This window comes from Nyctereutes procyonoides, unplaced genomic scaffold (assembly GCF_905146905.1).
Source record: "Nyctereutes procyonoides isolate TBG_1078 unplaced genomic scaffold, NYPRO_anot_genome, whole genome shotgun sequence".
NCBI lineage: Eukaryota > Metazoa > Chordata > Mammalia > Carnivora > Canidae > Nyctereutes > Nyctereutes procyonoides.
Genome location: NW_026575030.1, coordinates 17,798,341 through 17,813,082, shown reverse-complemented (window position 1 = coordinate 17,813,082; position 14,742 = coordinate 17,798,341). Strand labels below are relative to the sequence as shown.

General features: G+C 43.7%; 1 protein-coding gene across 2 annotated transcripts in view; it reads left to right on the top strand.

Annotated features, from left to right (window-relative positions):
• The first annotated feature begins 11,585 nt into the window (after positions 1-11,585).
• PLEKHB2 (pleckstrin homology domain containing B2) overlaps positions 11,586-14,742 on the top strand; it is a 48,910-nt gene continuing 45,753 nt past the window's right edge. The window contains exon 1 of one of the 2 annotated variants that reach the window (XM_055316359.1): positions 11,586-11,698. The gene's annotated coding sequence lies outside the window, so the exon portion shown is untranslated. Of the gene's footprint in view, positions 11,699-13,294; positions 13,478-14,742 lie in introns of those variants that run through there. The other variant, XM_055316360.1, reaches the window with a different exon arrangement.

Genomic DNA, 14,742 nt, shown 5'->3' with positions numbered 1-14,742 from the left:
ACAACCCTGAGATCAAGAGTCACAGGCTCCAGTAACTGAGCCGGTGAGGGTGCTCAATGTTGACAGTTTTAAATAAAATGTCATTCTTTAAAACGTCCACTAGAATATAAACACTCTGCCAATTCAATGCCCATCTCTTTCCATTTTAATTTTTACATGAGTAAGGTCTATAACAAAAAAATGTAATTATTCCGTTTTCTCCTTGACTGCTTCAATTTCACTGCCCCACAGAATTTTACCCTAATATACTTGTGTGTTGATTACCCTTTTTTTTTTAAATTATGTATATCTGTCAGGATAGCTAGGAAATACTCCAGTAACAACAAACTCAAAATCTTAGTGTCTTCACACAACAGAACTTTATTTCTTACTTATGAATCAGGTCAAAAGCAGATGGGATCATCTGAAAAACAATAGGAGAATTCAGCAACAATAAGAGAATTCAACAGTAATCAAAATGAAAAAAATGTATGTAGCTACCATGCATCTACATAACAAACAATTGGAAGATACAATGAAATCATATCAAAGATAAATATTATACAAAGAATATATAAATATAATAATTCCTACCAATAAACTTTTATAAGAATTGAAGATCTATGTGTATTAAACTTTAATCCCTGAATGGCACAAAAGAACACCTAAGCACATGGAGAAAATACACATACTCTTAGATGAGAAGGTTTAACATCAAAAAGGTATCAATGCAAAAAAAAAAAAGATATCAATGCTCCCTAAATTAATTTATAAATGTAAATAAAATTCCTATAAACGCCAATAATTATTTTTAACTAAATGAAGTAATTCAGTTAGGAAAAAAAAACGAGAATAATCAAAAGAATCTGCCAGGAAAGCTTTGAAAATAATGTAATATGATGGTGGCTGGCTACTAGATTAGAAAATGTATTTAAAAGCCTCAATAGGGGATCCCTGGGTGGCGCAGCGGTTTGGCGCCTGCCTTTGGCCCAGGGCGCGATCCTGGAGACCCGGGATCGAATCCCCACGTCGGGCTTCCGGTGCATGGAGCCTGCTTCTCCCTCTGCTGTGTCTCTGCCTCTCTCTCTCTCTCTCTCTCTCCTCTCTCTCTCTCTCTCTCTCTCTCTCTGTGACTATCATAACTTAAAAAAAAAAAAAAGCCTCAATAGGGGGCAGCCGTGGTCGCCTAGGGGTTTAGCGCCGCCTCCAGCCCAGGGCGTGATCCCAGAGACCTGGGATCAATGTAGGGCTCCTTGCATGGGGCCTGCCTCCCCCCACACACACACACTCTCTGTCTCTCTTTCATAAATAAAATCTTAAAAAAAAAAAAAAAAAAAGCCTCAACGGGACGCCTGGGGTGGCTCAGTCAGTTTAGCATAGCATCTGCCCCTTGAGATCAGGTCCTAGTCCCTGGGTGCTGGGATTGAGCCCTGAGTTCTCCCTGCTCAGAGGGGAGTCCGCTTCTCCATCTTCCTCTGCCCCTTCCCCTCTCCTCCTGTGCTCTTCACTCTAGCTTTCTCTCTCCCTCCCAAATAAATGGATACATACACTCTTTTAAAAAGTAAAAATAAATAAAAGGCTCAACGAAGGGCACCTGGCTGCCCTTCAATCACTAAAACACTTGACTCTTGATCTTGGGGTCACAAGTTTGAGCCTCACATTGGGTGCAGAGATTACTCTAAAAATTTTTTTTAAACCTCCAAAAGGAGCACCTGGGTGGCTCAATTGGTTAAGCATCTGCCTTTGGTTCAGATCCTGGTGTCCTGGGATCAAGCCCCACCTCAAGCTCCCTGCTCAGCAGGAAGTCTGCTTCTCCCTCTGCCCTGCTCATGTGCCCTTTCTTTTCTTTTTTCTTTTCTTTTCTTTCTTTTCTTTCTTTCTCTCTCTCTCTCTCAAATAAATAAAATCTTTAAAAAATAATAAAGAAAGCCTCAATAAATAAATCAATGTGTCACTGATGCATGAATAGACAGACCAATGATATGTAACAGAAAATCAAAAAATATACCCAAATAATTTTAGGAAATCACCAGGGATAAAGATAGATTATTCAATAAATGGTATTGAGACAAAAATACAGCCATCCAAAATAAATAAAATAAAATTGGGTCCATACCTTACACCATACCAAAGTGAAATTCAAATCAAAAAAGATATGAATGTGTAACAGTGGAATCATAAAAGGACAAGAAAACGTGGGAAAAAAATCCTTTTTAACCTTGGAGTAAAGAAGGCTTTTCAAACTCCTGCTCAAAATCCAGAAGCCATGACTATGAAAAGCATTGGTTTGGCAAAAAACATCATGAATGTAGTCAAAAGACAGATGATTAACAAGGAATAAATAGTTCCAACATGTGATAGACAAAGAGCTAATCTCCATTGCATAAAGGAATTTCAGAAGTTAGTAAGAAGTCCTACAAGCCAATAAAAAACAAAAAGGACAGTTCACAGGAAAGAAAGTACATGGCTCTTAATCATATGAAAAAAAAGTCCAATGTTAGTCATTAAGAGAAACATGCCAGCTAAAACTCTTTGAGATAGCATTTTCCCTCTATTTGATTGGCAAATATCCAAAAAAAAAAAAAATCATAGTACACTCTACTGATGTGGCTGTGGTGAAGTAGGCACATTGCTGGTCTGCAAAAGGGACTGTTTGGTGATGTACGATTACAAGTATACACAAAACATTTCACCCAACAATTTCACTTCTGGTAATTTGTCTACAGAGATGCTCTGTAGTGTGTAAAATGAAATAGGTGCAAGCTTCTTCATCGCAGCATTGTTGAGAGTAGCAAAATATTAGAAACAGCCCTGCTATCTATTAATAGGGGACTGGTTGACTGGTTCTTTTTTTTTTTTAATTTTTATTTATTTATGATAGTCACATACAGAGAGAGACAGAGGCAGAGAGAGAAGCAGAGGGAGAAGCAGGCTCCATGCACTGGGAGCCCCACGTGGGATTCGATCCCCGGATTTCCAGGATCGCGCCCTGGGCCAAAGGCAGACGCTAAACTGCTGTGCCACCCAGGGATCCCCTGACTGGCTCTATCCATACAATAAATTACTCTACAATTCAAAATACAAATGAGCAACCTTTCGATATATTGAAATGGAAATATCATCTCGGTAGACTGTTAAATGAACAAAGCAAAGGATAGAACTGTTTTTATAGGTTGAATTATGTTCCCTTACCATATGTAAAAGCTCTAACCCCCAGTGCCTCTCAGATAACTATATTTACGGATAGGGCCTTTAAAGAAGTACTTAGGTTAAAATGAGGTCAGTGGGGTGGGCCTAATCCAATCTGATATCTTTATAAAAAGAGATGAGGACACAGACAACATAGATGACAGGACAGCCATGTGAGGACACAGTGAGAAAGTGGTCATCTATAAACCATGGAGAAGGACCCCAGGAGAATCCAACCCTGCTGGCGCCATAATCCTGGACTTCCAGCCTCCATAACTGGGAGAACATAAATTTTCATCATCTAAGCTGTCTTGACTGTGATATTTTTATGGCAGTCCTAGTCCACTAATACCACTGTGTTAAAGAACATCGTGTAAAAAAGGGAAATGAAATATATATTAGTATTTACTTGTGTATAAAAACCAAGAAATAATTTCTGGGGCACCTGGGTGGTGCAGTTGGTTAAGCATCTGACTCTTGGTTTTGGTTAAGGTCATGATCTCAGGGTCCTGGGATCAAGACCTTCGTCAGGCTCCAAGCATGGAGTCTGCTTGAAATTCTCTCTCCCTTTCCCTCTGCTCTTCCCACTTGTGCTCTCTCTCTCTGTAAAAATAAATATAATCTTTAAAAAAATACAGAAATAATTTCTAAAATCCAAGAGACTGGGTGCATATGTGGCTTAGTTGGTTAAGCGTTGCCTTAGTTGCCTTCAGCTCAGATCATGATCTCAGGGTCCTAGGATGGAGCCCTGCATTGGGCTTCCTGCTCATTGAGGAGTCTGCTTCTTCCTCTGCCCCTCTCCTCTACTGATGTGCACACACATGCGCTCTCTCTCAAACAAATAAAATCTTAAAAATAAAATAAAATCCAAGAATTATACCTGTTATGAGGCCAGGGACAGAGATGACCCTGAGCAAATGGAGGATGGAGGGAGAAGAATAATTTTCAAGGTTTGTTTCTCTCTCGAAATACATGAATGTATTACATTTTCTAAAATTGAATTATAAATAAATAAAATCTAATATGTTTTAAAGGAGCGTAAAATGGTATAATCATTTTGTGAAAAGATCTGGTTGTTTCTTTAAAAACTACACACACCTATCCAACACCTAATACATGGTAGGTATCTGCCAAAGAGAGATGAGAACATACATCCGTTCAAAGGAATTGTACAAACATTTTCATAGCAGTTTTGTTGATAATGGCCCCAAATTGAAAAAGGTATACACATCTATCACCAGGAGAATAGCTGAACAAGCTCAGTAGGGTGACTGGGGTCTGCTTACAATGACCTGTACTAGCTCCTAAAAGCCAAAGGATACATTTTCAAGAATTTGGAAAAAAAAAAAAAAGAATTTGGAAAGACATTTGGCAAGCACAACCATTATTAATTATAGAAATTTGATGTTAAAAACAAAAGAAATAAATATTCAAAAACATCCTTTCCTAATTCTTGGGTTTTATTGTTGCCTGTTCTGTGAGGCTCTTTGCAGCTATTGGACCTGTCTGGTGGAAATGCTCTATAACACTAGGCTGCAGGGCTTCCTTTCTTGCCTCCCCTCTATGAGGTCACACTGTAGCCTGAAATCAACAATGGTAGGAATATCTACACATGCAATTTGTCCAGTGATATTAATCAGGGCTTAATTTATTGTTTGCTAATGTTCTGGGCTTAAGAAGATAATGGAGAAAATATTAATAATGTAGATTAAACTTAAAAGGGTGTGATGTCTGTAACTGTCACATGAATATCACAGAAAATTTAGGACATATTCTTCTAAAACCCAAAAATTATCTTACACAACAAAGAAGTCACTCATGTCACTGACAAGCAACTGCAGTTCCAACAAGCTTATTTCATTTAAATCTTACTGGTTAACACAAAGGGAATTATCAACCTGGGGTACTATGCGACATGGTAATAGCAAATTGTTTGAAGCCATTAAGTTTGGGGGTGAATTGGTATGCAGCAGTAAGTAATCAGAGAAACCCTTTCTCTTAAACTACAGTCCCAGGTCATGAAATCAATCTGATGATTTATTGTGTGCATTTTAAAAAGTGAGCTGAATTGAATGAGCACTGGGTGTTATACTATATGTTGGGAAATCGAACTTCAAGAAAAATAAATAAATAAAAATAGTGAACTGAACTAGAAATAAGAAAATAGCCTGCTAGCACAAAAGTATGGTTAAATATTGTTTTGTAAAACTCTGTATATATGTTTTTACATATATTATATACTGATCACTGAAAAACTATTTCATTTGTTTTAATTTGCATTTGTTAGAGTACAGGCAAGATTCACTTAAAAATGTTTGTTGCAGGGGCACCTGGATATGTCAGTTGGTTAAATATCCAACTCTTGATTTCTGCTCAGGTCATGATCTTAGGGTCATGGGATCAAGCTTTGTGTGTGTGTGTCTATGTCAGGCTCTACCCCTGGATGTGGAGCCTGCTTAAAATTCTCTGTTTCTCTCCCCCTCTGCATTCTCATTTTCTCTCTCTCTCTAAAAAAAAGAAAAACATGTTTGTTGCATTTGCTTTTTCTCTTATGTGAATGACTTACTCATATATATTTCTGCCTGTTTTTGTACTGGAGTTGTCTTAGTGTTTTTCTTATTAATCTATTTGGGTTCCTTCTACATAAAAATTGAGGAGTTAATAGGAAAGCAGCATTGCTTTCTGTTCATGATTTAGCTGGATGCAAAGTTTTTGAAAGGGCAGATTTTTTGGTATGGTTTGGTTCAGTACATAGGATTGAACATAGGGATCTACTTCCCTCCTCTTTCAAACCCTATTTAGTTAAAAGAAAAAAAATATTTTTATTTTTTTTATGTAGGCTCCACTCCATGCCCAGCACAGAGCCCAATGTGGAGTCCCAAACTCATGACCCGAAGATCAACACCTGAGGTGAGATCAAGAGTCAGATGCTCAACCGACTGAGCCACCTAGGCACCCCCCAAAAAAAGTATTTTTCAAAGAATCAATTCTGAATAGTCCTGGAAAACAAGTTAAGGGTATTATCATTAACCAGACATTAAGAGACAGTTGAGCATGATAGAAAGCATTTGGGGTTGGAGGCTTCTGACTCAAGATGGCAGACCAAACACACTTTGGCCTTCTATTCTCCCCTTAGACCTTTATGAAATAGATAGTAGGTATTTAAACATAATAAGCAACACAGCAAACTAAAGCAGTAGTAGAAGTCATAGTGGGTGGGGGGAGGAGAGGGCCTCACCTTCATGTGGATGGTTTAAAGAAGCAGAGCAGGAGAGGGGAAGGGTGGTGAGAAATACACCTGTAAACAGAGACAGTAATAGTAAGGCTGCCTGTGCCACAGCTGTGCCCTGTCTCTTTTCCCCATTCTTGTATGCATGGACAGTTTCATGTTTATAGTGGGCAAAAACACAAGTGGTCTCCTCAAAAGAAATGGGCTCAACTACCTGAATAAAACTAATGCTTTTCAGTAGATGTTGAGAGCAAAATAAAGTCAAATTTAAACACTCAAGAACTCATTAGAGAAAGTTTCAGAATTTCCTTCTAGGAAGAGCAAAAGTACAGCAAGCTGAGTAGAAAGGCTTCCTAGTCCTGGACTAGACTTGGCTTTGGCTTGACCAAAGAGCCAAGTCTGTTTCTTACTAGGGTTCTGGTTCCAAATTATGTGGGGTGTGGCATGGAAAGACATGACATATTACTTCATGTTCTATTAATTTTTTTAAGATTTATTTTAAATGATTTATTAAAAGATTTATTTATTTATCTGAGAGAGAGAGTGGAAGCATGGGAGGGGCAGAGGGAGAGGGAGAAGCATGCTCCTGGCTGAGTAGGAAGCTGAATGTGGATGGAGGTTAGATTCCAGGACTCTGGGATCACAAACCTGATCTGAATTCAGATGCTCAACTGCCTGAACAACCCAGGTGCCCCTATTTATTTATTTTAGTAATCTCCACACCCAACATGAGGCTTGAACTCACAACCAAGAGATCAACAGTCACATGCTCTACCAACTGAGCTAGCCAGACACCCAGATGTCCTTTTTTTTTTTTTTTAAATTTATTTATTTATGATAGTCATACAGAGAGAGAGAGAGAGAGGCAGAGACACAGGCAGAGGGAGAAGCAGGCTCCATGCACCGGGAGCCCGACGTGGGATTCGATCCCGGGTCTCCAGGATCGCGCCCTGAGCCAAAGGCAGGCGCCAAACCGCTGCACCACCCAGGGATCCCTTTTTTTTTTTTTTAAAAAGTTATTTATTTATGATAGTCATACAGAGAGAGAGAGAGAGAGGCAGAGACACAGGCAGAGGGAGAAGCAGGCCCAGATGTCCTATTCAGATTTCCTTTTTTAACCACAGAAAACTTACACTTTCTTTTTTCAATTTCAGTGCTAGTAATTGGGGCAAAAAAGGGAGTGGGGCTAATCAACACATAATTTGGCTTGAACAAGTTGAACCACACATTCTATGGAGCCATGGAACCAGGCAACTGAGGACTGCAGAGTCCCAGTGTAGCTCCTTGAAGCCTTGTTTCAATTCTAGACCAGAGGCTACATATTCAGTATTGGCAGATGTGGGGCTGGAATTTAGGTGTTCTTACCTGCAGTTGGTCTTCTTCCTCCTGCACTTTTCTTGTCAGCAAACTTGGTCAGAAAGTCAATTTTACTGGGTACTGTTCCTTGTGAGAGAGCTCTGCAACCATCCTGGGAAATGTAGCACTAGGCCCAGTGGCAGCAAGCTGGCTGTGCTGGGCTCAGAAGGACTTAGGTGGGGCACCTGGGTGGCTCAGTGGTTGAGCCTTTGGCTCAGATTGTGATCCTGGGTTCCTGGGATTGAGTCCTACTTCTCCCTCTGCCTATGTCTCTGCCTCTCTCTGTATTTCTCATGAATAAATAAATTAAATCTTAACACACACACACACACACACACACACACACACACACACACACAATGACTTAGGTGATTTGGGAGCATGTCAGAACACTCCAGAGGAGACTTTGGTTTACTTCCTGCTTCCACTTATGGAATCCCAGGAGTCCGGAATGTTTAGGATCTGAATGTTGCTGTTCTTCGTATCACCCGTCACTGGTGATAGTGCACTATGATTTTCAATTCATATTTATTGAATAGTATTTGTAGCTATGCACAAGTCATAGTGCTGGTGAGTGCTTATGAACTTTGCCGATTATGGTGAAATACTGTATTAATAGCCTAAGAGAACTACTTTGACCTGAATTTGGGTTAAAGAGATTAAAGAATTAAAGAAAAAAGAAAGAAAAGAAAGTTAATTTTACTAAACCAGGAAACTTACTAGGAGACATTTCCTGTTCTAACTCCTGGAACATCTGCATAAACCAAACTGGGTTCAAATATTACTTTTTTCTGGGGCACCTGGGTGGCTAACTTGGTTAAGTGGCTACCTCTTGAACTCAGCTCAGGCCTTGATCTAAGGGTTGTGAGCTTAAAGATAGATAGATATAGGGCAGCCCGGGTGGCTCAGCGGTTTAGTGCCGGCTTCAGCCCAGGGTGTGATCCTGGGATTGAGTTCCACGTCGGACTCCCTTCATGGAGCCTGCTTCTTCCTCTGCCTGTGTCTCTGCCTCTCTCTCTCTCTATCCCTCATGAATAAATAAATATTTTAAAAATATAGATATGTATAGATATAGAGAGATATATCTAGATATAGATATATATGTATAATCTTTTCCTATTGTCTAAGTGATTTTAAAGTTAAGTGATTAATTGAAGAAAATTTGGAAAATACAGAAAAATATGAAGAAGAAATAAGTCATCCATAGCCCCATCACTCAAAGACAATGTTTGTGTATGTTTGGACACTCCAAATCCAAGCCTTCAAAGATACCTAAAACTAACACAGAATATAGGGCTAGCTTTACCACTTACTGAAAGAGGTCAGGAACTTCAGTGATGTCAGGCAATTGGCTCAAGCTCATGCTTGGGTGGTGGGGCCAGGAAGAATTCTAGATGATTCCAATCTTTGAACTGTTTGTTGACTAAGTCACACTATTTTGCAAAAGATTAGATTGGAAGGCATCACAGGATTCCCCACCCTGTATTACTTTTCAGAGAGGAGCTGGGTTAAGACGTGAACTTTTGCCATCAGAGTCTGGAGTTTGTTTGTTTGTTTTAAGATTTGTTTGTTTATTTATTTATGATAGACGTGGAGAGAGAGAGAGAGAGAGAGGCAGAGACACAGGAGGAGGGAGAAGCAGGCTCCATGCTGGGAGCCCGATGCGGGACTCGATCCTGGGACTCCAGGATCGTGCCCTGGGCCAAAGGCAGGTGCTAAACCACTGAGCCACCCAGGGATCCCCCAGAGTCTGGAGTTTTGAAGACCATTAACTACTGGCCTTTCCTATAGATTTTTTTAAAGTGTCTGTATGTGTGTGCATGTAGAGAGAGAGTGCAAAAAAGTTTACATGCAGATGTTAAAAATGAGAAAGCAGTCCCAAAATGGAGATACTTTTGCTAAATTCCACACTAGCAAACCAAGATTTAATACCTAACCTAATTGTAGTTTCAATCTCCCAGGAATAATCTTTAACCAGACAACATGGAATTACCTGGTAAACATAGTCAGATAATCCTCTTGAGAGAACCATACTGATCTCCTTAGGCAGACAACCTTGCCTGAAACAGTGCATTCTTTGCTAATAATTTTCTTTTCCTATCCTTTTTTCACCTTGGAAAACCTTTCCTTTTCTACAGCTCACTGAAGCTCCTTTCTATTTGATGGATGTGATGCTGCCTGATTTGTGAATCGTTGAATAAAATCAATTAATCTCTCAATTTATTCAGTTAAATGTTTGCTATTCACCACAGAGAAGAAAACGAACCTGAAGTGTACAGCTTGATAAATGTTTAAAAAATTCACCTTTTAGGAATAGGGTTGTGAGAAGTTCCCTCAGGCTACTTCCCATAAAGGGTCCCTACCCTGATCCTAGAGGCCCCACAGGGTCTTAAAAGCATCTTAAACGTTTAGCAGTAAAGATAACTAACGTTTCTACTTTTTCCCTCCATTGTCTTTTTTAAATAAACTTTTTATACTGGAATAATTTTATTTATTTATTTCAATATTTTAAATATTCTATTTATTTGAGAGAGAAAGAGAGTGAACAGGCAGGGGGAGCTGCAGAAGGAGAGGGAGAAGCAGGCTTCTGCCGAGGAGGGAGCCTGACACAGGGCTGCATCCCAAGACCTGGGATCATGACCTGGGCCGAAGGCAGATGTTTAACTGACTGAGCAATCCAGGTGCCCCTATTTTTTTTTTTTCTTAAAGATTTTATTTATTTATTCACGACAGACAGAGAGAGAGAGAGAGAGGCAGAGACACAGGCAGAGGAGAGAAGCAGGCTCCATGCAGGGAGCCCGAGTTGGGCCTCGATTCTGGGTCTCCAGCATCACATCCCAGGCCGAAGGCAGCGCCAAACCGCCGGGCCACGGGGCTGCCCAGGTGCCCCTATTTTGGAATAATTTTAAATTTGCAGGAAAGTTAGTCTGCTCTTCACTCAGTTTCCCCTAACAATGTTTACATCCTACACAATCATGGTACAGTCACCAAAACTAAAAATTACAAGTAATCATGATCAATTAAAATGAAGACTTTATTTGGAATTTGCCAATGTTTTCACTAACATCCTTTTTCTGTTTCGGGATTCCACCCAGGACTCCGCACTGCGTCCCACATTGACAGCTTTTCAGTGTTTCCTTGTTTTTCATGGCTTTGATGGTTTTGCGGAGTAATGATGAGGTATTTTGTGGAATACCCCTCAACCAGGATTTGTCTACTTTTTTCCTCATGGTTAGACTGGTTGTGTACTATTTTTGGAAGGAAGACCACAGGAAGACTGACACCTCATCACATCATGTCAACATGACTTCACCGGGCTGATGTCAACCCCGTCACGTTTGGAGGCTGTTTGTCAGATTTCTCTGTCGTCATTTCCCCTCCTCACACTACTCTTTGGGAGGAAGTAATTGTGCAGGTTTAGGGGTGGGTCGGGGGAGATTAATAGCCCCTCTGGATGGGGTGTGGTTTATTAGGATTCTTCTATGAAAAAGACTTCTGTTTTCTCCCCATTAATCTACTTACAAATGAATGGATTCTCACTTATTTGTTCCACACTCCAGGCTGTAATCCGACACTACAGAGCCTGGTCTGGTGCTCGGGCTTCCTGGGGTCGCCACGGGGAGCCCTGAGAAGTCGGCTCCGGCGCCCCCCGACGCGCCTCCGGGGTCAGAGCGGCTTCCGGGCACCCCTCACTTCCGGCTCTCCTCCCCCAGCCCCTGCTCCTTGCCCCGCCACCCTCTCCCCTCCTCCACCACCACCCGGCTCCGCCGCGGCCCCGCCCCCGCCCCCGCCCCAGGCCCGCCCCTCGGGGCACGGCGCATGCGCGCTGGCAACGGTGACGTCGGACCGCGGCCAGGACGCAGGCGCGAGGCGGTCGGAGCGGGACCCCCTGGCGGCGTCCTGCGCTCCCCAGGTCCTGCGTGGGCGCTCCGCGGCGGTTCGCAGGTAGACGCGTCGGCCCCGTGGGGCGCCCCAGGCATCCTTCTGCTCCCCATCCCCGAGGTGGCTCCTCTAGAGCCTCTCCTCTAGAGCCTAGGACCCCCCTGACAGGACCCCCCGGACCCGCCCCCGCCCGCACCCCCACCCCCTCGGGGCTCGGCTCCGCCCTCCGCGCGTGGATCCCAAGCGCCCATCTGAGGCGACCCCCGCCCGCCTCGCCGCCCTTCCCGGCCCCGGCGTTGGCGCCCCAGGAGCCTCGGGCAGGGCGGTCCGGCTTCGCGCGGCCTCCTCCTCCCCGGGTCTGGCCCGCCCGAGCCTGCTCCAGAGCCGCGGATCCCTCGGCTGCGGCCGCGCTCAGACCCGCCCAGCCACGGGCCGCTCCAGAGGGGACGGTCCTCGGCCCTCGGGCCTCGCCGCCCCCTCCCCGGAGCCGGCGCCGGACTCCTCCCGGCTCGCGTTCCCTCTCGCCTTTCTGGGGCCGGCGCCTCTGAAGCCTTCCCGAGGGCTGCGCAGCCGCGCCCGAGCTCTCCTGCTGCCGCCCCCGCGCCCCGCAGGTGCGGCTCCCCGCAGCTCCCGCCCGCAGGTGCGGCCCCCCCCCGCAGGCGCGGCCCCCCCCGCAGGTGCGGCTCCCCCCCCCCGCAGGTGCGGCTCCCCCCCCCGCAGGTGCGGCTCCTCCCCCCCCCGCAGGTGCGGCTCCCCGCAGCTCCCCCCCGCAGGTGCGGCTTCTCCCCGCCACGTCTCTGCTGGCACCGCGCTCCCCGCCCGCACCGAGAACGCCCTCTCCTTCAGGAACCCGGACCGCCGATGAAACTTGCTCTGGCGGGCTTTGCAGCGAGTGGGGCAGTCTTAGGGCTGTGGTATTACGTTATCTTTTCCCCATTTGAACCTTTCACTCAGCCAGATCCGGACCTCCGGAGCTCGGGGTTTTAATTTTGCGTCCGCACAGAGTTTTGTTTTTACCTTATATGTAGAGTAATTTGCATAGAAGAGGCCTCATTAAAGTGAACGGAAGTAAGTTCCTGGTTTTCAGGATGGGTAGAGGGAATGTGGTGTGATGGTCATCCTGTCAAAAAAATCTAGAGGATGGGATCCCTGGGTGGCGCAGCGGTTTGGCGCCTGCCTTTGGCCAAGGGCGCGGTCCTGGAGACCCCGGATCGAGTCCCACATCGGGCTCCCGGTGCATGGAGCCTGCTTCTCCCTCTGCCTGTGTCTCTGCCTCTCTCTCTCTCTGTGACTATCATAAAAAAAAAAAAAAAATCTAGAGGAACGTAGTTCATTCCCAGCGCCATTGCTCCTGGAGAATCCTTTTTTTTTTTTTTTTTTTTAATCTCCTCTGACTAGAACAGGAGCCACTGCCAGAGCCCAGAGCCTTTATGTCGAAAGGGAGGGAAGTACCTGGGTCTCCTGATCGTCAGTGCAGGAAGTGAGTTGTATGAAATCACAAGGGGAATTCCGGCCAGAGCTTACTTGTGGCCTTCGTTATGTGTCCAGCAGGCCGGGGACTCCAGTGTCGGAGTATATGTGACTGTGCATCCCGTCTGTTCCTGCCAGCCTGTACTTGGGAGTGAGCATGCCCGGGCTTTACTTCTTGAGTTGGTGATTTTTTTTTACCTGACTCCCCTCTCCCCAACGTACTGATCTATGAGGACAGGAATCCAAAATGTCACAGGATCTCCCTGGCAGACAGCACAGTGGTAAATGCTCACTAAAGGAGGCTGCAGAGAAGAACTCAGAACCTGACAGAGGCTCTTTACTAGCATATTTTTAATGGTGTTAGCACATCCTGTAAGTAAAATTCCTAATAATCTCAGGGACTGAATTTGAAAAATTTGTTCATGACTGGTAGTGGTTATAGAATGAATAGATACCAATCTTCTTGTGATAGTCATGTTACTTCCTGAAGGATAGACTTTTTTTTTACTCCTTCTAGAAGCTTTGCTATGCTTCCCAGCTTGCTATCCTGTTAATAATTGGGTTCTTTTTCCTTACTTCTGCCTTTTTTCTTTCTTACTGGATGTCTAAAGAACAGTATTAGTGTCTGTAAGTATGAAAAACTGCAGAGTAAACTATTAAACATGCTACAAAAAGTGGACTATTCATGTTTTATTGGTCGTATGTTTGCATCTGAATTTGATCATGGGGACAGAAAGTTGAACTTTCTTGCCTGCCTGTCTAGTGGGTCTCCTCATTGATAAGTGCTTGTATGAAGCTTGCTATTAAGAAATGGTTGCTAACTGTCAGTGGCCAATGCTACAAATGAACTGACCTCTAAATGATGGGTTACCCAATGCTTGTCCCCTGTATTTAGAGGGGCTTGAGAATTCTTATTGCCTTTACAGTATTTTTTTAAGATTTCATTTATTTTTTATTTTATTTTTTATTTTATTTATTTATGACAGTCAGAGAGAGAGAGGCAGAGACACAGGCAGAGGGAGAAGCAGGCTCCATGCACCGGGAGCCTGACGTGGGATTCGATCCCGGGTCTCCAGGATCGCGCCCTGGGCCAAAGGCAGGCGCCAAACCACTGTGCCACCCAGGGATCCCAAGATTTCATTTATTTTAAAGACTTGAGAGAGTGTCTAGACAGAGTGTGCACACACAGATGCAGACATGATCGGAAAGGGCAGAGGGAGAGAATCTTCAAGCAAACTTAACACTAAGTGTGGAGCCCAGTGCAGGACTTGATCTCACACTTCATGAGATCATGACCTGAGCCAAAACCAAGACTCAAGTCACTTAACTGACTAAGCGTCCAGGCACCCCTAAAGATTTTTTAAAGTAATCTCTACACTCCTCATAGGGCTCAAACTCTATGGGCTCATCCCTGAGATCAAGGGTGGCATGCTCTACTGATGGAGACAGGTAGGTGCCCCCACATTATCAGTTTTGAAAAACAGTTTTCCTCCATTTGATAAGGTAGTAACTTTTACAGTCGAATTACAGAGAGGGCTAGCTAGAGGAACCAGGGTATTGTGAAGGAGTCAGTTGTAGACGAGTAATTCTGAATTGCAGTTCTCCTTTTCTTTTCTTTCTTTTTTCTTTCTAGGTCT